General features: G+C 36.6%; 1 long non-coding RNA gene across 7 annotated transcripts in view; it reads right to left on the reverse strand.

Annotated features, from left to right (window-relative positions):
• LOC145961178 (uncharacterized) overlaps positions 1-27203 on the reverse strand; it is a 154882-nt gene that overhangs the window by 42227 nt on the left and 85452 nt on the right. For all 7 annotated transcript variants that reach the window (XR_014435581.1, XR_014435580.1, XR_014435578.1 and 4 more), the window contains one exon: positions 21747-21812. This is a non-coding gene — a long non-coding RNA (uncharacterized LOC145961178). The remainder of the gene's footprint in view (positions 1-21746; positions 21813-27203) is intronic.

Here is a 27203-nt window from a genome sequence, read left to right on the forward strand (position 1 = left end):
TTAAGAAACAGGAGGGGATAGGGGTAGGAAAAATTAAATATTTAAACCACTACTAAGACGTAAGTTTTCCTTAAAATATTAGGGATAAATCAAGATACATATAATCTCTATATCTTTCAGAGAGATATAAAAATTAATAACATACGCGATCCTCCGCCCATAAAATTTGCATTTACATCACTAATGCACGATAAAATTCGAAACATAAACGTATAATGGATGCAATCATAAAACTAGACGTCTAATTTTACGGAGCACGAATATATATATTTCATATAATTCCATCTGCTGTTCCACGCTTATAGAGACGCGCGTATTAATCGCCCATCGAGAATGACCGTTTCTTTGGAACGGTCCGGTAGCCGACGCTTTTCTTGCTCGCCTGAGAATCCTTGCCATGAAACCTTGAATTCCCAGTACGATCGTGGAGGTTTACGACTGTTCGATAACCGTGCAATCCCTTCCCGGTTTATCGCGCCTTCATTTACGGATCTTATCGTTGCGCGATACGATACGAGTCAAAGAGAGATCGAGGATCATCGTTATCCCTCGCGAATCGTCTCGCGAATGGAAACATTCCCGCGGGAATGTGGGAACAGGCTGTATATATATCGCTCGTTATATCGCCGTTTGCAGGACAACGCAATTTAATCGGCAAACACGCGTGATGCATATGCTTCCCGATTACGAAACAGGGATGTTGTTATCACGGACGGCTTTCCCCGTCTCTCTTACTCCTTCGTGCCATCGTCGTCGTTAAAATTGAACCGCTGTTCAAGTCTAGCTGTTAGGTGCAATTGACCGGCAAAATGCGACGCGCATGGATTAGCATGGATACGACGCGTTTTATTTTATCTCCGGAAATTCGGGCGATTCCATTCGGCCATGATATATTTCCAAGCGCTACATTATTCATGGCCCATATAATGAGACACTCGGATATACAGGTAATAAAATGCGGGCATATAGCGCGGACGTATTAATCTCGGTCATCTGAAATCATCGTGCTATAATTGAACGCGCATGTCGGCGACCTTTTTTTTTTTCAAGAAAAATATCTGAAAAATTTTTCGAGAGAATATCGCACGCTCAACATATTATTATGCAAATTAATTTATAATGCGAAAAGAGAGAGAATAATATGTGATATATCAGTCTCTTGTATTCATATAGATGTTTGATTTACATAAACCACATCTCACTTGCATCTCCGAGATGAAGGTAATGTAGTTTTGAAATAATAAAATAATAAAATATGATTTAAATATTTTCGTAGTAATTATATAATTGTATAATGAATAAAATTAAAGTGTCATAAAATCTATATGTGTCATAAAAATCTATATAAAATAAATCTCTAACTCGTATGGATATCTCTATTTTATTATTCTTTATAACTATATTAAACAATTTTTTCGTTTAATAATTCTAACTAATATTTCTAATATGTAGAATTGTAATTCTAAAATAATCGCTTTTGTTTAATCTAAGTGTACATGCGTAAACACACACGCGTTCACTGAATTTTAAAAAAATTATTTTAATGAAATTTTCAAATTTATACGCATCGTAGGCGAAGATTGAATGCCATTTCAAATTTACTCGTGTGAATGTTTCGGATATAAGTGCATCAAACTCTCTTTATTATTCGATAAGATGAGCTGTAAGAGTGGTTATACCTTTTTTCGCCGTGATTACTCTAATGCATCCTAATGCGCGAAAGAACGGAAGAGAAAAGAAAGAAAGAGAGAGAGAGAGAAAGAGAAAGAAAGCGGTAAAAGTTTCAGCCGTAAGAGGAGAGAAAAGTTATCGCATCTCCGACGGGTTTTCGAAGTCGTTTGCCCGATTGTGCTAATCGAGCTAGCCATTTCTGGGCCGCCGCGCTGACGCAGAGAGATGCGTCATCTTCGGGATCTTCCCCTCGGCAATCCATTCGCCTAAATTACCATGCTGAAATTTAATTGGCGCCGGGAGCGTGCGCGCGAGCTCCTGGGAAACGAATTAAGAAATTTTATTCGATTTGTCGTCGTTTTCGACGACGAAGTCATTCAATCGCCGCTTCCGGCCAGGGAATCTTTCTCTAACGAGAGTCACGAGGTATAACCGTTCCAGGAGGAGAATTCTCAGTACATCTCGTTATGCTTAAATGCGAGGACCTTCGGAAGATTTTCCTCGAGGATAATGCTAAGAGATATCAATTTAATTTCGGGCAAAAACTGCTCTTCGACTTTCGAGCAGAGAAGGAAGATTTATTTTTTTGACGCTTCGTCTTCGTAAGCTACGGCCCTGATCGAGCGTGGTTGCCGACGAAAACTTGATAACCTAGATTTTGACGGTCTCCGGGCAAGAGAGTTAATGCACGCGGAGACTCATTACGTAACTTTCGCGATCGATCGCGCGGCGGAGCGCCCGCACGGCTCTTCCGGTATGCATGCATGCATGCACGTGGGCGTGCGCGTATGTACGCACATATACGTGACACGACGACGAATTGGATCGTGTTATCGTGCCGCTTGCTACCGGTGGCGTTGTAGGGACGATAAAAGCGTGCGTGCCCGGAGTGAAAACATGCAAAGACGCGCTTTATAAAGTTCCGGCTCGGCACCCGAGCCACCCCTCCCCCCCCACGTTCGCTCCCCAATCTCCTCGAAATGAGACATTCAAGTACCCCGCGAGAGCATCGTTCTCAACCGCCACCCTATACACACGCTTCTTCGCCCCCGCCCCCGCTTCACCGCTCCCTGTCGACGACGGTTTAAACCGCGGCAGAAACCTCCCCCGCGAGCGTTTCGCCCGGAATCTGGATATATAAACGCGTGTTCTTCTCTCTTATATACGACGAACCCTCTCTCTCTCCTTCTCTTTCGTTTCGCAAACGCCTCCCCAGGCGGTAGACACGGCCGATTGACATCGAGGATTAGCTCGGGATTAAACGGAGGTCGTTGCCGCGGAAGATCTCCGACTGAAGGCTACCGTTCGAGAATGTGTACAAAAGAAAAGTACGGTAATCTACCGTTTTGTTTTTGAGCTCTCTCTAGTTAAACCTACCTTCTAGTCGAAAATTTAGAATGAACAATTATTATAACATTTCGTTCCTTATTAACTTGTACCTTTAATATATAATTTAATCTTTTTGTAATTTTTTAATAATATTATTTTTTAAGCTTTCTTTTTTTAATATAGTAAAATTTTTTTTTAAATCGGACAAAAATTTTAATCTAGAAATTAATTTTCAAAATGACATATTTATTGAAAATGATAGAACTATGGAAAAAATTTTACTATGAAAAAGTACTACTGAAAATGAATTATTGAAATGTGTACATTAATTTTAAAATAAAATTATATTTTTCTCATTTATATCTTTATAAAAAGATTATTTATAAAACAAATCTTCTTATCTTTTAAAAATAACTTTAAAAATAATTTTTAATGCAAGGCGCTTTTATATGAGATGTCTATAAAGAAATACAGACCAAATTAAATAGTAATGTTTATTCATATTCTTTAACGTTTCAAAGTAAGCCGTTAAATATAGACATCAACATGTGCATGTATCAATTTAGAAAATATTTTTACCTTACTTTTTTAAATTACAATGTAAAAGAAATAACAAGTACAAATAAAATATTTTACCTTACTTTTTTAAATTACACTGTAAAAGAAATAACAAGTACAAAAAAATGTTTTAGAAACAATTTTAGAGACTTGCATGCATAATAACGTAATATTATCATGTATTCACTGTTTTAATTATGTCTTAAAAAGTTGATATTACATTTGTCATATGACAAATTTTTTAAGTGTATTGATTAGCTATAAAATAGAAAATATCTAGAGGCTCGAGAAATTTCTATCCTGTCAATCAATATGCTTAAAAAATGTATCGTACGACAAATGTAATATCGATTTAATCAAAGAACGTCATACGAAAAAAAACACGATATTTGATTTCATGAAAATGATCTAGCATATAAATCAATGCACAAGCTATGACTTTTGATAAATAAATTAATTACCGAATCAAACTTGTATCAACTTTAAATATTAAATATTAAATTATAGTATGTAATAAATTATTTTGATAAGTAAAAGTATGTCGGTTTAGAAATGTCTATATATATTTTGTTTAGATAAAAATCTATCAAAATGCATATCTTTCCTTACTACTGGAAAATATTAATATAATATTTTGCGCCTTTTAACTGCTTCAATCAAGATTATCGAAGACTCAGACAAACGAGAATCCTTTGCAAAAATATTACATATAAAAACAAAGAAGGTATTATATATAACATAAAAAGACTTGAGAAATATGTCACTTTTCTATAAAAATAGGCAAAAAAAAGAGTGATTGACGTAAAGCAACGCGATTGTTACACTGCCTCACTATCACTGCTTCATCTGTTTCGACAAGTTTACACGTCGTTTCGCCTAAATCGCAACAAACGACTGCCCTCTATCTATCTGGCACATCTTTCGCAGCGTTGGCCGCACCGATGCGAGGAACTATGCAAGTGTATGTGTACACGTACTTCCTCCTCCGCGTGCAGAACCCTAATTGAAGGTTTGCTTCCACGCGGATATCGCGGCCATTTACAATTTAAATGGCGTCTCCTTTATTCATCGACCGTCAGGCCTCGTGATTCTCGAGCAGTTATCCAATTCCTTGAGAGAAAGAGAGAGAGAGGGAAAGATGAAGAAAGAGAGAAAGCGAGGCGTTCTCGATCGACCGAGCGAGGCCGAGGAAAACGCAAGCGCGTAATAAAAACTGAGCGCATTTTAGGGCGGGGGGTGAACTCTAGTACCGGAAATTGTCGAGTGCCTCGGGGTTGTTCGGTTTTTCGGTTCGAAACTCCGGCTCACCGAATCAAGTACGTCCCGGTTTAGATACTCGATAATCTGGACGAACTTTCGAGCACGTGCGACTGCGCACGATGCGTTTTTAATCCCGTAACGCGCGTATTTTTACAGAGAAAGCGGTAGAGGAGTATAAAATTGTTAAAAAATGATCTTTTTACTCCATTACATATATCGCAGGAGACAGTTGGGTTCTACCATTTTCGTACGATTCGAAATAACCGAACTAGCCAATAGCCCAACAATTTTTAGCATCGAGGAAACTGTGCAATCTCTCGAGGATACTCGAACTCGAATGCGCCCTCGAAAAGAAAACTTGGATCTGACGAATTCTCATACCTTTTGCCGGTTATACACATTTCTAAAAACGTAAAATAACAAAATACGATAGATATAAAAAACCTGAAGATACGTTGAACTGATAGCGAAAGTAGAAGGGAAGAAACGTCGAGATGGGGACACGTGGAGGATGAGGACAAAGAAGCGAAAGAAACGGGGGGTGAAGAAAGGAGGAGCAAGTGCTCTTGGACGGGTTGGAAGGATGGATATTCTTTATGAAAGGATTTGAGGGACGAGCGCAAGGAGGGTTCCTCGGTTGTCCTTAAACCATGAAAAAGCTTCAAGTCCAAAAGTTTAAAGCTCGAGTTTACGAAAATGAAGATCCGACCAAGTGGCCTTGTCGCGAGGAATTTCCACGACTTTTGTCTCACGTATTTTAAGTCTCACAATAACTTAACATTACTAGTATTTGTAACAGTCATTTATGTATCGCAAAATTTAATATCTAAATAAGGCTTTAATCTTTTATTGTACACATTTTTTATTCCATTATTTCTCACATCTATGTTATATCGAGAAATAAAGGAAAATTATTGAATATATAAATTAATATTATTAAATATATTTTTATTGAATATAATTATTGAATATATATAAATAATATATAAATTAATATATAAATATACAACAATCTATTTGATGATATTATAATCGACGATATCTGATTTTAACCCTTCATTCCTTATTTGACATCCCCAAATATAATCACGAGTTTTACCAGGGGAAATACAAAAATCATCGACTCGGAAATTACTCGTAAATTGACCTGATAAATTCAGATTTGTAACGACAGAACGGATGGACGGAAGTTAAGTTCTCAGCAACTTTTTGCCCCCGCCGCTTCAGGATCTTTACGATGTCCTATGGACGAATCCTCGCCACCTCCTCGTGACTCCGAAAATTGGATTTACTCGAGGATCGATAAACCGTCTCATAAATCTGTCCATTATCCGTCTCCGTAAAGTTCTCCATGCGAGAACCGCGGGATTTACCCTGCACGCAGACTGCGCACATCTTTCTGCGAGCGCAATATACTGTGTCCCAAAATTTTAATCTAAATTTTAATCATCTTTAATCAATTTTTGCAATCGACTTTAAGAAATTCAAAAATTTTCGTCAATTATGTTTTTCGCATAAGTAATGCAACTCTTTAATTAATTTCAAGCACATTTTAAAATTTCACTTTCTAGCTTAAATATATAGAGTTATAAAAATGTACGAAATATTGAAAATATTCTGAAAATTTTTACGATAAATAAACGATTACTTTTCGACATTCATTCAAGGAAAGAAAGTATGATTCTAAAAAACTTTGTCATTAACGTTAAGAAGAATGATTTTGGAACACCCTATAGCACTTTCTTGCTCGTCAGGGAGAAGGCATCGTACACCGAGAGATTGCTCGAGAAAAGGCTGGATGGGAGGATCGAGAACTCGAGACGGAATTAGCGTGGCGTCTCGAGATGCTGGGAAGATTCTCGACACCGTCTATATGCTTCCTTCACTCGAATGTCGACGGCATGAAAAGTCATCTTCAGCTTTAACCCTTTGGGTCTTCTGCATTTGGCGCGATATAAAGGGTATTATCGACATTTCACATGAAAGTATCAAATTTGGTGATCCTTTTACAAGTGAGACGTTATCAATCTTTCGCTCTGTACTTTTTCGTTCTAAATTTAATAACGTATTTTACAGAAAACGCGCAATTTTCCTAAGAATCTAAATTTATTTTAAAATGTTTTATATAGTATTTGTTGCATATAATTATTATATCGTTCGTTTCTTTTAATTATTTGTATTAAAATTGTTTTTATATAATTTTTTGCACGTGATTCCATTATGTATCGACGTAATAAATATTATCGAAGATAAATGCGCGTTTATATGGCGTTTAATTAGAGGATTTCTATTATAATTTTTACATTGCCATATGTTAAATGAACACTTGGTAGGGAAGATCCAAAGTTAAAAGCGCGAAAGTTTGGAAGTTGCGACCAGTAAAACGATATTCTGCAGTCGCGATGTTAAATGAAATTACAAGTTAATTACACTTACAAATCGTGACTTAAAAGGTGATTAAATTGAAATAGTACAAGGATAGTGAGAGGCATATATGTGTAATTACGCGATGTAACCTAGATAAAAATATATTTTCGATTGTTCATCCAGCTTTTTAATTTAAACAATGCCGTTATTACAGAGTTTATCGATCGCGAGCGTTTCAATTAGAAGTTGAATTGGCATTATCGTGCCATTTAAATTCGTTGACAGTCACAATCAATGTTCATATTTTTTTCATATTTAATAAAATATTACTTAACTGTGTTGTGTATTGTGCAATATTACAAATTATGCCACTAAATACATTTCAATCTTGATGAAAGTCGATGAAATTTCGTAAAAGCAACATAACATCGCCGATAATGCACAATAATCCCAGATCCGTTTTATTTGCAAATAAAATCAGTTCTATACAAAGCTCTCGCTTTTCATCACTTTATCTGCTTGAAGAAAGAAAGGCAAATATTTGCTGTTAAACGATAATACGAAGAATAGAATCTCTGCCAGCGGGGCATTAAGATTCGGTAAAAAAAAAAATCTCACCAGGAAGTCGTTGAAGTGATGACGACGCGCGAACGTCTTCATAACGGAAGCGAAGGTTGAGGGAACGGTTGACGCGGGAGAGGAGGGAGATGTACAAGGAAAATCTCGGCGGAAATCCTCCTCGTCTGAGCCGAGAGACCAGCTCCAGAATCCAGAATTCTCAATTTCGCGGCGGAGTGTGTTGAAAGAAGCATGAGTCGGTCGAACGTTAATTTGGCGTCTGCGCCCTCGCATGGGCCCTTTTTCACCCCCCTCACCGCCGTCCCTTCTTTCCCATCTTCATCCTTCTTGTCTCTTTCTTTCTCCTTCGTCTAACCCCCTTTCCTCTTTCTTCCACGCTTTCGTCTTTCTCCGTTACAGTCGCGACGTGGACCGAGTGCATTAAAATAAATTAATTTTCATGAGATTTTCCCGTAGCGAATGGCCGTTACGGGGCTTAAAATAATAATTCAACGAGCCGCGTGGACTGAATTTGCATTTTGACGGCGCGGCACGCTTCTACGCGATGCCGGTGAGAGCTAACTTGCTCGACGAAGGGATGAAACCAGTGGCGGATAACCCGACTACGATCTAGGCCCTTACAATATAAAGGAGCATCGCACAGTACGTCATACAATTTGACTGAAGCGTGAATAATATTATAGAAAGATAGACTCTTTAATTTACCGATCTTTAACCCAAATATCGTGGCAGTCATTTTTATCTTAAATTATAAAAAATAGATAAAATTTTAAAAGTATATAAAAAAATGAAATTTAATTCAAGATTTAAATACTATAATATGCGATAAGATAATATTATTTTTATTGTTAGGAAAAAAGAAGCTTATCATAGAAGCTACACTTTTTTCATCCTTTCGACAAAAACTTGATTTGTCTCTCCTTGTTTCTATGAAATGAATATATTTTAAGATCTCTGAAAGCTTTCATCCGCCATTGTATAGGTGCGAGACAGGGAAGGAGAGAAAGAGAGGACGGGAATAAGGCAGAAAGATCGTGATTCGAGAAATTGGGAAGAAAAGAAGAGACAGAGGAACATGCAACGAGATTCTGGCAAACGCATTTGTTTTCGCTACGTGGTTACATTGTGACGTGGCGATGGGAGTGATAGGCATTCCGGGGATGTCACAGTGTAACAATGGTGTATGTATATAGCCGCGTAGGTGTGTAATAGTGGGGGATACAGGTAATACATAGTGCAATGCTGTGTCGGATCCTTTTTGCTGCAAGTAAAGATATATGGCGAAGATGGATTTCGCGCAGATACGAGTCGGAGAAATGCAGCTTTGTAGATGTAAACATTTATCAAAATAGTTGCTGTAAACGGAACTAGGCGGAATAATAATTATTGTTAGAATACTTGTTAGATTTTACGTTCTTTTTTTAAGGAAAATATATATAAATCGTTTGCAATGGATATTTTCTTGTTCTTAAGAAAAAATAACATTGAGAAAAATTATGACGCTAAAAGCGGGAAATCTTATAATTTTTTCGCGTAGGAGATATCTCGAAATAAATTAAACTACTCAGTAAAATATATCGAAAATTCTCCTGTAGCAAATTTTGTATTATAACTTATTATAATTTGTATGTGCCTTCCATCTCCAGCGAAAATGATTATTATAGCTATTTGTTAAATTTCAAAAAAATATAACCTTTAGTATAATATTTGATTATTAATAAATTATATTGAATATGTAAATCATGACATTCAAAAATATTAATTCAAATCACAAGAAAATGATTCTCACAATTCCTCGCTTTTAATGTTGTAATTCAATATAATTGCAGTCACAAAGCAAAAGTTTGAAAATGTAATATTAAAGTGAAATATTAGAACGAAAATATAGCGCAAAATGTTAAAACATAATTGTAACACATAACATGATCATAACTGATGAAAAAGTACATATTTCATATCTTCATCAATCAAATCGTATTTATCTGCAGCATAAATACACGATAGTGAAGAATGAATGTTATTGACAGAATCAATTATCCAAGAAAGATATTTTTGCAAATAATTCTTTGGCACGCTTTATTTTGAATTTAATGCAACGTAAAACTACTCGCGCGATGGAAAATAAACTTCGCCAGAACGTACCTTCAAAAGATATGCAATTCTTTACGAAATCGTTTCGTGGCGAACAACCAGAGAATTTCAGTCAAACACATCTCCATCCTCAGAGACGACAGTTATCAGACAGGAAACAAAGGAAGCGTAACGATGAATAAAAAGAAGTCTCTCTTTATCCGTCTGACGTCTCCAATCCCTCGATACTCGGCAGAAGCAATTATGCGCAGCTGGCGCAGTTGTGGGACGTCGAATCGATCGAGCTCGATCCGGACGATCCCATACGAATGCCGAATAAAATCGACCGGGAAATAGCGATGGCCACTGATATTCCGATATCGAATAGCGTCAATACTATCCTCTCATTATTTTGACATTAATACTCACTTTTTGAAAATAAACATAAACGAGACGTTTTTAATCGCACGTTGATATTTTCGAAAAATGAAATTATCGATTTCGATGTAAGAAATTTAATTTTTAAATTTTAATATACATTGCGATTTCCCTTATTAAATTAAAAATCAAGTGATTAGGATCAATGAAAGATCGACCAATGCTTCTTTCAAATTTTCACGTCGCAACAAGATGCGTTACCTTTGCAATTCAGGGATCCTCGACTAGGCTTGACGAGGAGAATAATCATCGGGCGGTCAACATCGTCGCTTAGAAAATTTCGCGATCCTCGATTCGACATGTTTATTTTTTCCCACGGGCTCGATTAAAATCTTTAAAGGAGAGACTAGTTGCCTTCTATGTATTTTTGCGAAAGTTCGCTATCATCATCGCGTGGAACGCGATCCGAGAGTTTTCGTTTTCCGTCGCGATGCATGGTACGAGTGCACGAGAGGAAGCGGAGAGGGTAAAAGGGGGACAGTCGGTGCTCCTCGTAGCATCCCCCTGGAGAGTCAGCGGCGTGCGACATTATAGGATAGAAGTTTCGCAATTTGTCCTCGGCGCGGCGCGGTCTCAAAACGCCAAGTGGAGCAATCAACCTCGCTATCCTGGGAGAGTAAGACGTTCATCTTTTTTTTCCTCATGCCGGATACACGGAGCGGAGACGAGCGACAGAGAAAGGACTGAATTTATTCCGCCGCTGGCCGCGACTGTGTCTCTCGCAACTGAACTCTGCTGGCCGGCCAGCGGTAATTCGTACTGCTCGATACTTTCGTATGCAGATCGTGGGGCAGTAAGCAGAGGTTTCTGCTCTCACGACAAAGTTTTAGAGCGAGGGAGTCGCGGCACGTTTCCCGTTCCCTGTTCCATTTCTACACGATCGCACTACATATCACTGTTATACAAATGGCGTTTTGCTAATGGAAATTTAAAGAAACAATAAAATATAGAGAAGGAAGAAGATATCGTTGTGATGAAGAAGTTATCTAATAAAGTCAAGAAATTATTTTTTTGAATATTAATTTTTCTCTTCCGCATGAAAATAAAAGTAAAATGTATTATGTAAATGTATTGATGCAATATATATTATGCAATATATTATATAAACTTCGCAAAGATTGGAAAACATGTACATGCTATTGTCGCCTTTTATCGGATCTTCACGGTTATCCAAAGCTCTTGGAATGTTCCAATCGTTTGAAATGCAGTGAGCCTTTAAGATCTACAACAACATCCAAGTCTTTAAATCTTCCGAGATCTTGGAAACTTTTATAGTACTTTCGGAATTTTTACGGCAACTTTCCAGATATTCAAGATCGCAAGGTTGCGAGATATTTGAACAATGTTGAAGTGACTTGGAATTTCTTATCATAACTTTGAAAATGTATATATCGTGTGGAAAAAATTTGACTCGATCAAAAAATTGTCTCTTCCACCACAAAAAAAAAGTGAGTACGATATTACACAGCCGTATAAAAATGTATCACACACTTATATTAGGAAAGAAAGTGTCCATTATATTCCCCTCTCGTATTCTTTATTCTAATGGTAAAAAGGAGACGCTTGAATGCCTCTATTGTATCCTTAACCAGCGGCAAGGATGGCATAAGATATTGCGATAACGCTTCCGGTCATACCTCGGCGTCGCGAAATCGATCGAGTAGCCGGTTTCCAAGCGCGCGCCCGGTCCAAATATTTGCGGGAGAGCCGTTCGTGCGGCAGGAACCCACATTGCACTTCCGACGAAGCGTGTAAAGCAAGATGCCACGAAGGGAAAGCTTGTGCGGCGCGGTCAGCCAAGATTTTCGCCTGGCTTTATGGAAAAGGTTAACGTCGTGACGCACTGCCGTTGTATGCCGTATGGATTAATCGGGGTAAGGGAAGGCGGGGGGGGGGGACAGGAGGAGGTCATCGTTTGACTTTTGGCAATATTTAGACACCGTGGCAGTTTAATGGATCCGCGCGAGGAATGTGTTTGTCCGCAAATGTGTGCGGCGAGAGAGACACGATCGATTCGTGCAGTTTCGACGATGCTACGTCGGCGTCGGTTCGTCTAAATTTGACTTCAAACGAGTTCGTACGAGATATTTGTCCGAGATTTAATTCTTTGGATGTGGAGAAATAATGTCAAAGTGCAAACCGAATCAATTTTTGCGGAGAAACATGTCTATCTCTACTTTTCTTCGAGTTAGATTTCTTCTACGAGTATAAAAAAATTAAAACATTTTTTTTTAAATGTTTAAAGATTTCGCGAAGAACGTGAAACGTGATGATGATTGTGTGTGTGAAATAATATTCGTGAGCCATGCGTTCTTCGCATAAGATGGCAAGGCAGGATATATACGTATAACAGATTTATCTGACGTGGAAATTGCATTATACGATATTTCACGTGCCACATTTCAATGTCGTCCTTGCTTTCCAAATTATTCTAGTTGACAGAATTTAAACGAAGAGTGAATTATCTCAACAAGATTTTGCTAATCTTCTTGAAGTCAAGAGCGTGCGAAAATTTTATCGCGACATTGAAGGCTAAGAGATATTAATTCAGCATTAAACACAACGGCGTGTAATAAATAAAAGTAAATAAAGATATTCGAGGTTTTTCTTAGACCCCTTTCGCGATATAATCTTTTTCTCCCATCGAAAGATGAAAGTTTTCGTTTGGATTTCTCGACAAACGCGAAGAATGATTGATCACTTTTCGATACTTCTAATGGAGCACAAAAATGTTGATATTGATCGCAACCCGATTATAGTGAGTCTTATATAGTTCCTGCTATCTTTTCCAGTGATATAAAATAAATTTTGTATCTTAACACTTGTTTCAAAAGCTATCATCTATTTAAATAAATTTCCAAGCAAAAAAAAGTATTCTTTAAACATCACATTTTATAAATCTAAATTATTATAATATATATGTATAAATAAATAAATAAGAATTAATTTATATACTTTTATATTTATAATACAAATAATCATTTCTAAAAAATCTCTAGAAAAATTCATGTTTAAAATAAAGATTAATAGAGAACTAACATAATCGTGTGTTATATATTGCGTGTTTTTTGAGTTTAATGATTTTTTTAAATATGTCGAATTTAAAAAGCCTAACGGATTTAGCTCCCATTAGGTTTAAATCGACTCGCCTGTATATTGTGGCTTCAATCCTTCCACCTCACTATCTTCCTCTCTTGGTCCACGAAAGTGAACGAGAGAGTACTCCGAAATGTTTATCGGAGTTATTCCGAGGACGGAACAAACGGCCCAATGTAAGCAAACTTTGCAGCGGAACGACAGCTAATGCTAACTTTGGTTGCTGCCGTTAACCTCTCGCGGATTAATCCGACGAGGCTGTCTAAGATATTAAGGGAAGAAATTTCTCTCGACAAACATGTCTCGGAGCGGAGCTTTAAAATAAGATGATCGATTTTTCCAGAGAAGCCAAGAAATGATAATATATATCCGACACATTGATAAATTTTACAAGATTTATTAGTTTCGAATATCGTAAAATAAAAATCTATATAAATTTTAGAAATAGAGAAACGAAATTTTGCTTTCACGAGAGAGCTTTCACATTGTTTAATTGTAAAATAAATTTTCTCTTATCAAATGATTTTAATGTTTTTAGTAGTAAAAACTGCAGCTTCTTTTTTAATAATACTGATATTTATACTTTATGCTTCAAAATGTAAATAAATTTTGCAAGAGCGAATTTGAAATAATATTTAAGCGCTTTGCTTTAAAAAAAGATAGAGAGCAAAGAAATTATCTCGTGTCATAAATATCTGCCTGACATGGAAATATCATAGATTTTTTTATATTTTCGCGTCGCGTGAGTCTTTTAATGTATTCGATAGCGATCGTTGCGCGATGCGACAATTTATGATGTGCGATAATTTCTTTGTGATTTACAGATATAATGTTCCAAAATGAGAAAGAAGATTTTTTTTCGATTCTGTATGTCCCTTCCGTACAATTACGTATAATACAGGGTAATTTGTTCCGGGATTATTAGATCCGGGTTCACTATACAATTTTTCATTTAAATATTTATATGTTTAATTTATGTTCGCTACTTACTATTTATTATTTGATTTCTCATGGGACAAAAATTAAGCGCTAATACTCGATTAATGATAGAATATATATAATGGCAGAATATCCAATGTAATAATTAATTTAAACCGCGATCATTTATTAATCACATTACTTCCGCAAAATTATCTTTCCTATTTAATATTCTTCATGAGTTATCGATTTCATAATTACACAAAATTATTTTCCATTTTATTCAAAAGTTCTAATTATCTCACTTTATCACGCGTAGCATTCATGTTATAGATAATTTAAAACTGTTTTGATGAGTTTTGTTCTCCATTCTTCGGAGCGTTGTATTGATTTGATTTTGGATTTCACTTTTAAAAGGGGAAGGGTATATTTTTGTAGAGAATAGGCAAAATATGCAGAATCGGTCGAATGTTTTCGGTCGGGATAGCACCTACTACATTCTTATGCGGCTCACGAGCACGGATTTGTATACACTCGACTCTCCAAGTACCGAACATATGGCCCTTTATCTGGAAACTATACACTGTCCTTTGGGGTATGCGGTATGCGCGGCTTAAAGAGAATACTTCGAAATAGTTTCACACGGAACCGACGTTTTACAACGTTACCGCCGTTTACGTTATTCACGCTACGTGCGTTACCGGTTTCGATATCCTGGCCAGTTATAAAACACCGTGTATTCGCTCTCCGTTGCTATTGTTATCCCTTTTTTTGAAAGTGTCGGTAAAGCAACGCTAGTAAAGCTAGTTTTTCCCGAAAAACTTAACAATATAAATGTTTCCTCCAAAAGAAATTTTTTTTGCAATTTGAAACATTATTTTGTTAGATGTTGCATTTCTCTTTTTTACACGAAAACGTTTCTTCGGTTCATAGTATCTCGTTTTAATTTTTTTTTTATATAAACTTGGGGAAAAAATGTTTTTCCTTGCATATAAATGTTATATTTATCACGTTTAATATGATAATCTTTTCATATACCTAACCTAACCAGAATTGTGCTTGTCAAATTGTGCTTTTTCAATCTTAAGCGAAACAATATAATATCAATGTCAAACATAGCGGAAACACGTTTTGTGCATTAACAATTGTGAGTGTTGAAACTAGCGTTGCTTCCGGTGCTTACGTTGCTCGTATTCTAATAGTAGATTAAGTCAACATGTACCGTGAGCGATGTGTTGTGTAATGTCCGCACAATATATATGTTAGTTCAACGCGTTAAATGATACGATATACGTACATGTATATACATATACAAATATATATATATATATATATATATATATATATATATATTTATCAGTTTATATATATGTATATATACACATATATATAAACTGAATGTAGCATACGTTTTAGCCAGGGTGCATAAGCCTTATGTTTGCATCTAAATATAAACGTAGTTTGCATAATCTCATGTGGCGTGGTATACACGTGTTCGTACTTTTAATTTTGTATTAGTTTTAATATCGTCCAGCTTAAGTCTCCGACGTTGTTGGTAAAATTCGGCCGACGCGTAATAAACACCACTCATCCGGGGAAAGATAGAAATATCTTCTCCTTCCTCGCCATCTCGCGCGCATAAATATTTCAATTGGATTTCATTTTAATTAAGCCTAAAATTGCGCGTCTCGCATACATGACGACATAAACTTATCATAAAGTTTGTACTCCTAATAAACAGCTCATCGTTCTAAGGAAATTAAACAGTGGTAGATGAATAAAATTTTGCGAATTTTGTTGCTCTATTTTAATATCAGCAAATGTTTTCAAAATAGTTTTTTAATGTGTGTATCAAAAGTTAAATATTTTATTTTGTAAGCATATTTTTCGCATTTAACGCGCAATCTGATAAATACATAGTAATTATGATTTATTTTTTGTTTGTAATTTCGAAAAGCTTTTTGTGAAGAAGATTAAATAATTTTGCACAGCGAATAATACAATGCGTATATTTCAAGATAAACAAACTTTTCGAAATTATCAAAAATATATAAAAAAAACAGATGAAGTAGCTCTCAGCAGAAATTGCTCTTTGTAAATAATATATAAAGAAACAATGTGGAATCGTGATTATATGCGTTTGCTAGACACGAATTTTCTTTGTTAAAATTCTTAAAAATAAAAAAAATTATAGGCCTGGGCTTTTTATTTGACTTATTTCTCTTGTTCACTTCTCTTGTTAGTATGAAATTTCGCGTTTGGCCGCCGACATCTGGTACGGCGACGGTATTTCGCTATTGAAAAACCAGAGTATCCATAAGTCTAAGAGAAGTTGGCAAGCTCTACCGCGATTTCGTTCGTAATTTCGCTTCTATTATTTGCTTCTCTTCTTCCCTTGCTTTTGAATCTTTTATCTTCAAAAAACAATCGCGTTGAAATCGTGCCACGTAGAGATAGCGCTACATTGAGATTGCCGAGTTTTTTAATACAGGCAATTTTGAGATATTTTATTTTCTTGGATTATATATATGTAGTAAGAACAATTTTTCATATTAAGAGCAGCATCTCGCTAAGAGTCTGCGAATCTTTTAATCCTATTTGTGTCTTCTTTAACTTAAGCATCCGTGAAAAATTTCTTTGATTTTTTTCTTTTGACTTCTTTCAACATTCACTCTTCTCGGTCCTTTTTTATAAATTATATTTTACTTTTTTACAAACCCGAAAGCTTCCAATGATATCGAGCCACATTTTAAATGACATCCTACATTAATCAATCATTTTAACTCCAGCAAGGATAAAATTCGTCCTTCACTAGTCGATAATGTTTCGCGTGATGTAAAATCCGCATCATTAACACTCAAGCGCGTTTCAATTAACCCATCATAAATTATCGCTGGTGGAACAAAGGATGGGGACATCAACAATGTTTTCCGACAGGTGCGCTCGTCCTATTTCTTTTGGTTAGCTCGATCGAGCTATCTTTCCTGCACCATCCTATATATAAGCAGGACTGTAATCGAGAGCAAAATATCAAAATTTTTATAGAAAGGATTAATCTAAAAGTACACAAAATAAATTGTATACGCACAAAGAAATTTCGACATTTTTAAATAAATTCTTTAATAAATATACACGACGCGATTTATAAAATTTTCCCTTTTTATTCATTTATTCCCTTTTTTTTCCCTCAATTATTCATATCATATCTCGCGCATTATTTTTTCAATACACATGAGTAATTTTAATATTTAAAATACTAAGAGATATCGATAGAATCTTCAAATCACGTGATTAAATCGTGAAAATGTTTCACCGGCATATTTTTCAGTATTTGTTAAATAATAATGGATCGAAAGAGCAAAGGAAGTATGGATTTGGCCTCAGGCGACAAAATGTCTAGTCACAGTACTGCGTACAAGCGCATACATATATCTCCCTCGCCTTCTCCAGGCTTCAACATCTATCTTTACCAGCGGAATAATGCTCTCTCTTTCTCTCTCTCTTCTTCCCGAGAGAGAACGGGAGTAATCGATACAAGAACCAGGTGTTCGGCTGTTGGGAAAATCGATCACGATGCAGCGCACCGCGATGGAACTCAGAAGCCGGCCGGTAAAATTTAGCCGCGTGTCAATCGGTGCCAAATTTAGGCCCGGCTTGTGAAACGCCCGCGCGAAAGGATATCCGCCGACTAAATCCGTCTCGGATCGAAATGTTTTGATGGCGGACCAGTTCGTGTCCATTGAACGTTTCGCTTTTGATAAATCCATCTGGCCGTGACGGCCGTAAACTGCGACGGTTTCGCGAACGTGCCTGAAAATCATTGCCGCTTTACGTCGGTCTATTTCGCGCTTAACGGCCGGTACGACTGTGCGATTTATCTTCGAACATCGCGTTCCTCGGGAATTCCGCCTGCGAGATTTCGCAATATTACTCAATCCAGTATTTCTTTTCCTTTTTCTAAAAATATATCGTACGCACATTTCAACGTGCTTTAATCTTTGCGACTCTACCGATTTTTATTCTATATTTTTCAAATAAATTTTTTAATGTACAACATTTTTTCTCCATGAATTGTTTGCGTGGCAGTCAACAAGACATAAATAAAAAGATATAAATATTCTATAATCAAATAGAGACAAATTCAATTCATTTTTACACTTGTATTATTATAATAATAAAATGTTCCTTGTCTCATTCCTTTTATCTTGACACTCAATTTCAATTTTTATTCGGCCATTGCTCTCCATTATCAAATCGCGATGAAACACGGCGATGATGCAAGACAGTAATTTCGATCTTGTTTGCCGAGGGGAATTCTCGCGGCGTATAACATCCACTTCCGATCATTCGCGAAAGTCGTCGGATTAACTGGAAATTTCGCATAACGGCGGTATAACTATGCGGAGTCGCGGCTCAAAGATGGTCGCTAGCAATTGCAGTTCGGAGTCGTTGAATGTGCGTATCGAGTCTGCGGCTAACCGCGTGCATGGCATCGCTTTCCTCGCAGATAACGAAACTTGAATTCGCGTAGCGGTGTCCCCGTAAGCCACCGATGAGCCGTCATTACGTTTTACAAAGGTAAACTTTGCAATGCGATAAAAGAACCTTCTACGAACAATTAATGTTTGAATGAAAGTAACCCGACAACTTCAGAACTATGAGAAACTTATCGTTTATCAAATAATTCGGAGTAAAAAACATAGAGAAAATGAAGCAAACATAAATTATCTTTATAGTTTTAAAAAGATAAAAAATTATATATTACAAATTATAAACTCTCTCCTATATTTTGTTTCTCTGTGCAATTTCCGTAATTTACTATTTTACAAACCCAACTATTAAAAATATGAAAAATTTTTCGCAAAGAAAACTTAAGAAAATAAATATAAAATAACGATTTCGCGAGTTATTTATTAAAGAATATCAAAATAACCTACAGATTGACAAAATGTATGCACACGTTTTAATACATCTCCAGGTATGTGCTTTTATCTTTCTAACAAAGGTTTTTTTTTCAAAGGACCTTTCATACAAAAGTCTTTTCAGAGATTTATTTATTCGGTTAAATGTCAGATGACGTTTCCTCTGCACGAGCAAACTTATTCCCATGTATGACGATATAGAAACGTCTCTATATCATTCTCGGCGTTTCAATTACACACGCACGCGGACGCGTTTGCAGTTGCACGTGCGCGTGCATAAGCTGTCACGTCCAGAGAAACTGTTTATTCGAATCGGGTTTGAATCGTTACTCGCACGGATTTCCATATCTTGTTTACTAAACAAACCGCCCATTTCCCTACAATACCGGACATTTTATCGTGCATTTATATCCAGTTTAATTGTGAGACTGACACAATTAAGAGGAAAAATTCAATTCTCAAATTGTATATCGGAGAGAATGAAAGAAGAATAATGGCCTTTAGTCATGTTTCAATTGATAGTAATAAAATTTTCTAAATATTAATTCACATCTCCAGCATCATAATTATATTCGAAAAATTTAGAGCAACGAGATAAACAATGAATATTTATAATACATTCCTTATTCTTCTAAAACGTTAAAATCAACGTTAATAAAATCAATGGCGATGCATCACGCGAGATCGTTAAAATGATAAAAAAAAGCAAAAAGCAGATGTTAGTTTCCAGCCAAAGGAGTCTGTTTGAAAACAAGTGGAGGCGCGCAGCTACAATTCTGGACAAATATAACTTTCCAGCTGCAATAGGTTCACCGCAGATTGCGTACACGTGAGAATCAGAAAGCTATTTCCGTACGGCAGTGTATACGTAAATAGAAAAGGGCGGTGCAGCGCACGAGCGATATACAGCATACGTAAATAGTAATAATCGACGCGTGCGAGTGATAATTGAAAATATGTATGGAAATATTTGTAGAATTTTGCGGTAAATTATGCCGCGTACATATATACACAGTACTAATTACACCTTTGATATTTCGTTTACATAAATGCGTATCGATGTATTTTACGCATTATTTCACTCTGCACGGAAAAACATGAATCTCTTATGTGAATTTTATATGCATCGCGAAACATGATGATATTTTTCTTTGGACAATTTATTTTCGTAAATTTAATTTACAAAATTTTCTTAATTTAAATTAGAAAAACGTATATTTCATCAAAAAAGTAAAACTTTTTATTATATTTATTATAATAATTTAAATATATAAAAGACTAATGTAACGAAAAATCGATTATAATAAAATTTATTGTAATAAATATAATAAAATATGAATTATATACTCTATTCTCTTATCAAATTTTTATCAAAATTGTATAACGTTGGATGTATTGATTTTATCGGAGTATATGCAATTTAGCGGGGGAGAGGGCGGAGAGATAGCTGAAAAAATCATGATTTAACGATACGATATATTTCAGACCACCCGCGACTGTCAGAAATATTGTCCGATAAAAAGATAAACTGCCGTTTCATGCCGTACAAATAAGCGGCCGACCAGAAAACGAGAGAACGATAGAGTGTACGTATGTCTCTCGTTCGGGGGCAGGGGCCGGACAAGCACACGATACAAATACATATCCAATTAGCGGCGAAGAGCTGCGTCCACGCGAGAAATAACGAGCTACCCGAAGGAACCGAAAGTTTTTGGGGTCAGGGGAGGAAAAGGAGAGCACAATGTGTCGTGTCGAAACGTTATTGTCGCTACCCACCCCCGGGGAGCTCGCAGACGATAAGGACACATGCTGGGATATAGTGGATGATTACGTGACATTTGAGGATTGACATTAAAACGGAAGAACGGTCGCGTTCGTCGTCGCTGCTCTCGCCGACATTTCGCTAATGCCACCGGGAGTCGCCTTTAAGGGTATGACGGTTTTTACGAGAGAATCCGGCGGGTTTTAGAGCGGTCGTATTCTCATCCTCGGTCTCAGGGAGGGATGCATCTTCGTGTCCGCGGGAAGACGCTCCAATAACTGTGACTGTGACGGTATATTTTTCGCGCCGAATTGCGCGAGAGAAGGCAACTTGTCGGATAAACAGCGTGATTGAGCACAGTTTCGCGAATCACAATTTTTTACCCTGAAGAACGACGAATCTGAATCTGTCCCGCACTCTTTCCATTTGCGCGAAATACCTCTCCTATGTCTTCGCGAAAAATCTCTAATTTTTCGTTAATAAAGAATGAAAATTATACAAACGCGGAAAAAATTTATGTATGCGTATCTTTTTCTAAAATAATTTATATATAATATATAATATATTTTCTAAAAATTTATGTATGTGTATATTTTCTAAAATATTTTTTCCAAAGCAATATAGCGTTTCTGAAACGCTATGTCACATTTTTAAAGGTCGCATGTTTTTTATTAATAATTATTAATTTAAAAATCACGTATGCATAGAACGTAGAATAAGTAGATGGAATTAATTTTAATGATTATCTTTTATGTTTATGATATTGAATTTCTTACCTTGTATGAGTTGAAACTCCGTGGCTCAGTTCTGAAGCTCCTTGATAATCACTCCTTCCAATATAACTGTAATTTAACGGAAAAGTGATAATTAAAATCGATAGTTTGAAGTAATTGGAATTTAAATTTAATATATCACAATTTTCATAGATTTCAAACAATTAAAAATTCACACACACACTTTTAACATCGAAACGCATCGGGGATATATAAGATAGAAATAATAAAACTAACTACGCTGCGTTTAGTTTCAAATGACGATGACAATAGCGGATATTATCGCTCGTATAACTATCTGTTGCTACGTATCTCCGGAAGCATTTATAGAGTCGTTTCTTATGCGACAAGGACGTGGTCTACTTGAATATAAAGTATTTTTAGATCCGCGTCATACCTAGCTCGTTTCTCTTTTTCTCCCTTCCTTCCGTCCCTTACTCGGCAGTTTATGAACTTAATTTATTTCTGTTATCTATATCTCTGCTATTTCCGCATACTTGGGATGGTATCCCTCGCTCGAAACACTAATGTTTAGCGCGATCCAACACGCTGCAACGGATTCGCGCGAGAGAAACTTGGCAGTTTATAATAGCTACCGCAAGGATTTATTACAAAGCGAAATGTTATTAAGTTTAATTAAATTTTGAGCATTACAACCCTCAAGAGATTTGTCGCATTCCCTGCAAAATGTTGCGCATTTATAATTTTTCGACTAAGAGAATTCCTTTATTGAATGTGGATGTCGCGTGGATGACATTTCCTTATTAAAAAAAAAACTTCGTTGATGTATTATCCGTCATTTATCAAGTAATATGCAAATTTATATAATATGCAATGTGCGAAATTACATTATTTTTTTCTTAATACAATATCCATTGCTCCAGAAATTCCGACTTTAATTTTCAACACAAGACAGATCCTTTGAATGTGAAATCGGTCGTAACGTTCAATCCAACTTGCTTCACCGGACATCTCCGTTACAGAGAGCTAAACACTCTCCTCATTCTTCGTCGAAGTTTATTTACGGCAAGATACCGATGATACGCGAAAAGAGCTCTCGAGACCATCGCACGAGAAGCGGACTCGTCCTTGGCTTTACCAGCGTCTTAAGCGACGCTGGCACGAAATCGTGTAAAAATAAATTCACCGGGGTTAACAATCCGCGAGGACTGTACGCGCTCGTAGACAACGAGCACGGGCGCTATTACTCTTGTTACGAGCTCCAGTTAAAACGACTAGCACGAGCAAGAAAGAGCCGAAAGGCACGAGCAAGAAAGAAGAAGAACGCCATCGTCGTCGTCGTCGTCGTCGTCGTCATCGTCGAGGGGATAAAAAGCACGCGAACTCTCGCCGCGTCGACGTCGAAAATTTGTCGGATCAAGGGGGTGGGAGGGGGGAAAGCGAGCGAAGAGAAGGAAGTTGAGAAACCGTCGAAAATCGAGCGCGGCTTCGAGAGCGAACCCGCTAAACGAGAAGCCGAACGTCAACGCTATTTTAAGCTGTTTACAATACCGGCCCGGACACGCACACGTAGCCCTCGTTGCGTGCGATCGGGTACATATGCGGGTGGGCGCCGGAAGTGCGCACGTGCCCTGCTTTGCATTTACGCTGTTCCACGTTTTCGGGATAAGAGACGAGGGTACGGTGTTACGTTATTCCGTATTCCGGCGACGTCGTCTCTTGTTGCGCGCGTTTTGCTTTAACCCCCCCCCCCCCCTCCGTTTCCCTCCCCCGTTTGAATAAATTATTAATGGGGCGCCGAGAGCGCGCTTATCCGCCGCGAACGCCGCGCACCGATAAGTAGCCGTCGAAAAGTTATTATGTGTCGAGCGTTTTACCGTAGATATACATCCGGGAGGAGATCGTGCATTTTTCCTCCAAGTCGCGTGCCCGTGCTTTAATTTCCCTCTGGTAACGGACGGAAAACAGAGATTTACCGAGATACCGCGTACGTTACGTCTCCACACATTTTATATATTCCCATGTTGATATTTCCTTCGAGTTTTATGCACACTTCCTAGCATTTTCTTCGACAACGGAAAACAGTATACTTTCTTAGTAACTCATTAATATTAATTTGGAACGTAATTTCGACTGAATGCGAGGAAATTTCACTTCAAATTCAATCTCGAGAGAAAGCGAGCTACTGAGGTTTATTTGATGTATAAATTCCCGGTCAAATATGTATAATTCATTTTTTTCTTAACAGAAATGACGTTTAATAGAATATTCATCATTTTGCACGTCTCGAGAAATTTGATACAGATATCGCAAAAATATATGACTGACAATGAGTTCGCGTTATACATCGCAACAAAGAACCTAAGTTTAATGCAACCGCGAGCTCGGGCAACGAGGACAACTCGTGAAATCTAAAATCGATCGTTCCTACTCCAGGTAATCGGGGAAAATGTCGCGGTTCTTCAGATAATAAAATCGCGAAAGGTAGACGCGCGAGAGAGCGCATCGTAAAAGCGACCGATAAAAGTATTATATGTTCCGCGGAATTATAGGTGCAACGCGCGAGGCGCGGAGATTCATACTCATGTGCCGGGAGAGCTTTGGAATTTCTCCCATGGAGTTTAAGGGGAGAATCGCGAGATCTCGTAACCGCTTCGGGGTTATGCGATTTTTAGAACGACCGACGCGACGCGATAGAAATGCCGGCGGAGAGAGGGGACGGCATAATAAAAGTTTCGTCTCTCAACGACACGACAATAACGAGCATTACGTGGAACATAGTAATAAAAGTAACCTATTTTTCGACTAAACCGCATTTACCTTGCAGAAAAATGTAATGTGCTGAAGCAGCAGATTTCATTGATGAATGTCGTCGCGCGTTTGGAAAAGAACGATGTCCGTAATAACAAAGCGACCGCGTATAAATAACGCACATCGGAGAGATACAGGAAATAGAATATCGTGGTTACGGGAAATAGAATATTTCGCACGAATTTATTCTGTACTGGTATGTTAAATATTTCGTGCAGCGGCAGCGAAATAATCTTTACTGTTACACGGTGCTCCGTCTTCTAACGGGATATTGTTTATATACGTATCGCGTTTGTATTGTTGTAGTTCGTGTGGTGACCTCCTATGTTCGACCTCGAGCTTCGAGCTTCGAGCGCCGTTTTGTGTATGTATGTATGTACAATCGTGTATTACCATTCGAAGGAGCAACACGATCGCGATATGTATATCCCGAAATATATCGGGAATTGTTGTTTGTAACGCGATGATTCGCTATAACAATCGCAATTAGTGATTAATTGCCCGTGCGATTAATTAATTCTTGATAAATGACACTTGAGACACTGCGTCAGCTGTTTATCGAAACACATATATTTCGCGTAATATATTCGTTTGAAACAAGAATCTAAGATAAGATTTTATAAAGAATTAGAAATTGCGATATTTACGTGCCATAATATTACATCTGTAAATATGTTTGAAGTCGAATATATTTCGTTTAGTGTTCCGAATTTTTCGTGTGTATTAAGTATATACAGAGTGTCAGGGCAATCTCTTCCAAAAAAAACTCTTGTAGTTTACCTCGAGAGCTTTTCAAAACACTATAAAGTATTATTTCATCGAGTACTTTTTGAGTTATGAGGCTTGAAATAATTTCTTAATTTTTACATAAACCATAAAATATCTAATAAAATATTCATTTTTCGATTAGCTTACCTTAATACTTTTATGTACAAAATAATGAGAGGAATGAATTGGTGTAAAGAAAGCACATAGTTATTTTTAAGAAAAAATATGTAATTGTTAATTGCAAATTACATATTTTTTCTTCGAAACAACTATGTGTTTTCTTTACACCAATTGAGTAGGCTTGCCTCATAATTGGAAAAGTATTCGATGAAAAAATACTTTATTATAGTGTTTTGAAAAGCTCTCGAGGTAACCTACAAGAGCTTTTTTGGGGGGAAGAGATTGCCCTGACATCCTGTATATAATACATGCGTCATTTCCGAATTCGGAATAATACATGAACCGCCGAATCGAGTACATATGTACATCGCAATATATACCCATAATAAAGTTTGTGTCGTGCGTAATCAATGTCGGGAGTGCCGTGAAAAATGTCCTGTGGTCGTCGTATTTTGTTAATTAGTACGCGCATGATCTTAATTAACCGTGTTTTCGCGAGTGCTTGTGAATGAGCAGTAATGGAGCAGCAAAGATTGAACAAGAGAGAAGAAGGAAGCCTAGAAAGAATCGGGCAACAACGGAGCAATTGTGAGGTGAGCAATGTATAAGTTATTTATTATTTATGAATTTAATTGCTCGTCATCCGTTTTACATTGCGTTTTATAATGCGTATTTATTTGTAACAACATATTTTTAATAATTAATAGTTTTAGAGAGATACATACATATTTAAAAATATATATATTTACTTCGGTTACGTTTAAAATTTACGTGTGATTATTTATATATAAGAATTAAATTCTTATATTTATTATATATTTTGCAAAAATTTAAATATCTAAAGGAATCCTTTTCTTAAGATTTATATAAAGTTTTTGTATTCAGTATCTATATTTAAAGAACGAATAGAAAATTCAATTGCATAATAATTATATTTTGATATATTAATTATTTTGCACAATGCTTTATATTTGAGTTCTTATATTTATTTTTTATAGATGAACTTTTCGTGTATTATTTATCATGTATCCGTAGGGACGCATTAATATGTATTTTGTATTTTATTTATTCAAGTTGGAGCCTTCAATGGCACAAAATTAGTAGGAACGTTAAAATAATTCATAGTACATTCATCAACTATCCGAAACTATTCTTGTATTGATAAAAACAGGGAAGGCTTGTATAAAACCAAGAAGAACGCGGTGGTATAGCGTGTTTTATAAATCTATAATTTTAAAAGAAAACAGTTTCAAAAAGTCATCGCGTTCCTCTTGGTCTTATACAAGCCTTCCCTATTTTTATCGATTTATCATTTGGACCAATTATACGTAGATTTATTTATTTATTTCATTATTTTATATATATTTTTAATTTTTATGATCTTTGATTAGTCAAGTATTATTTTTTAGAAAATTGATATATGAATAATCACTGTGCGCGCGCGGACGAGAATTGGCCGAATTCTTTAAATGAAAAGAACCGAAGTAGGTAAAACAAGAGATAAAGGATATAAAGATTTAAACAGCTCATTTTTTTTTGCCAATCCCGAAGATTTTGCATTCAACCTCAAAGGAATAAATTTTCCGCCGCTTCGTTTGGAGAACTCGTCTATTTTCTCTCTGCGGGCTCTTCTAACCGCTCGCCTTGCCCAATCCGCTCCACACTTGCGCGTGGCACGGTATATAATTGCACCGCGCCCTTCGTACATAATCTAACCGAGGGCGGAGGCTATGTTATCACGGCGTATAACACCGTAATTTCAATCCTCGCGAATATATCATTTCGTTGTCCCCGGTTATA

The sequence above is a fragment of the Camponotus vicinus genome, unplaced genomic scaffold (assembly GCF_025532165.1).
Source record: "Camponotus vicinus isolate PSW18456_S1 unplaced genomic scaffold, iyCamVici1.0 SCAF_1, whole genome shotgun sequence".
NCBI classification, from domain to species: Eukaryota; Metazoa; Arthropoda; class Insecta; order Hymenoptera; family Formicidae; genus Camponotus; species Camponotus vicinus.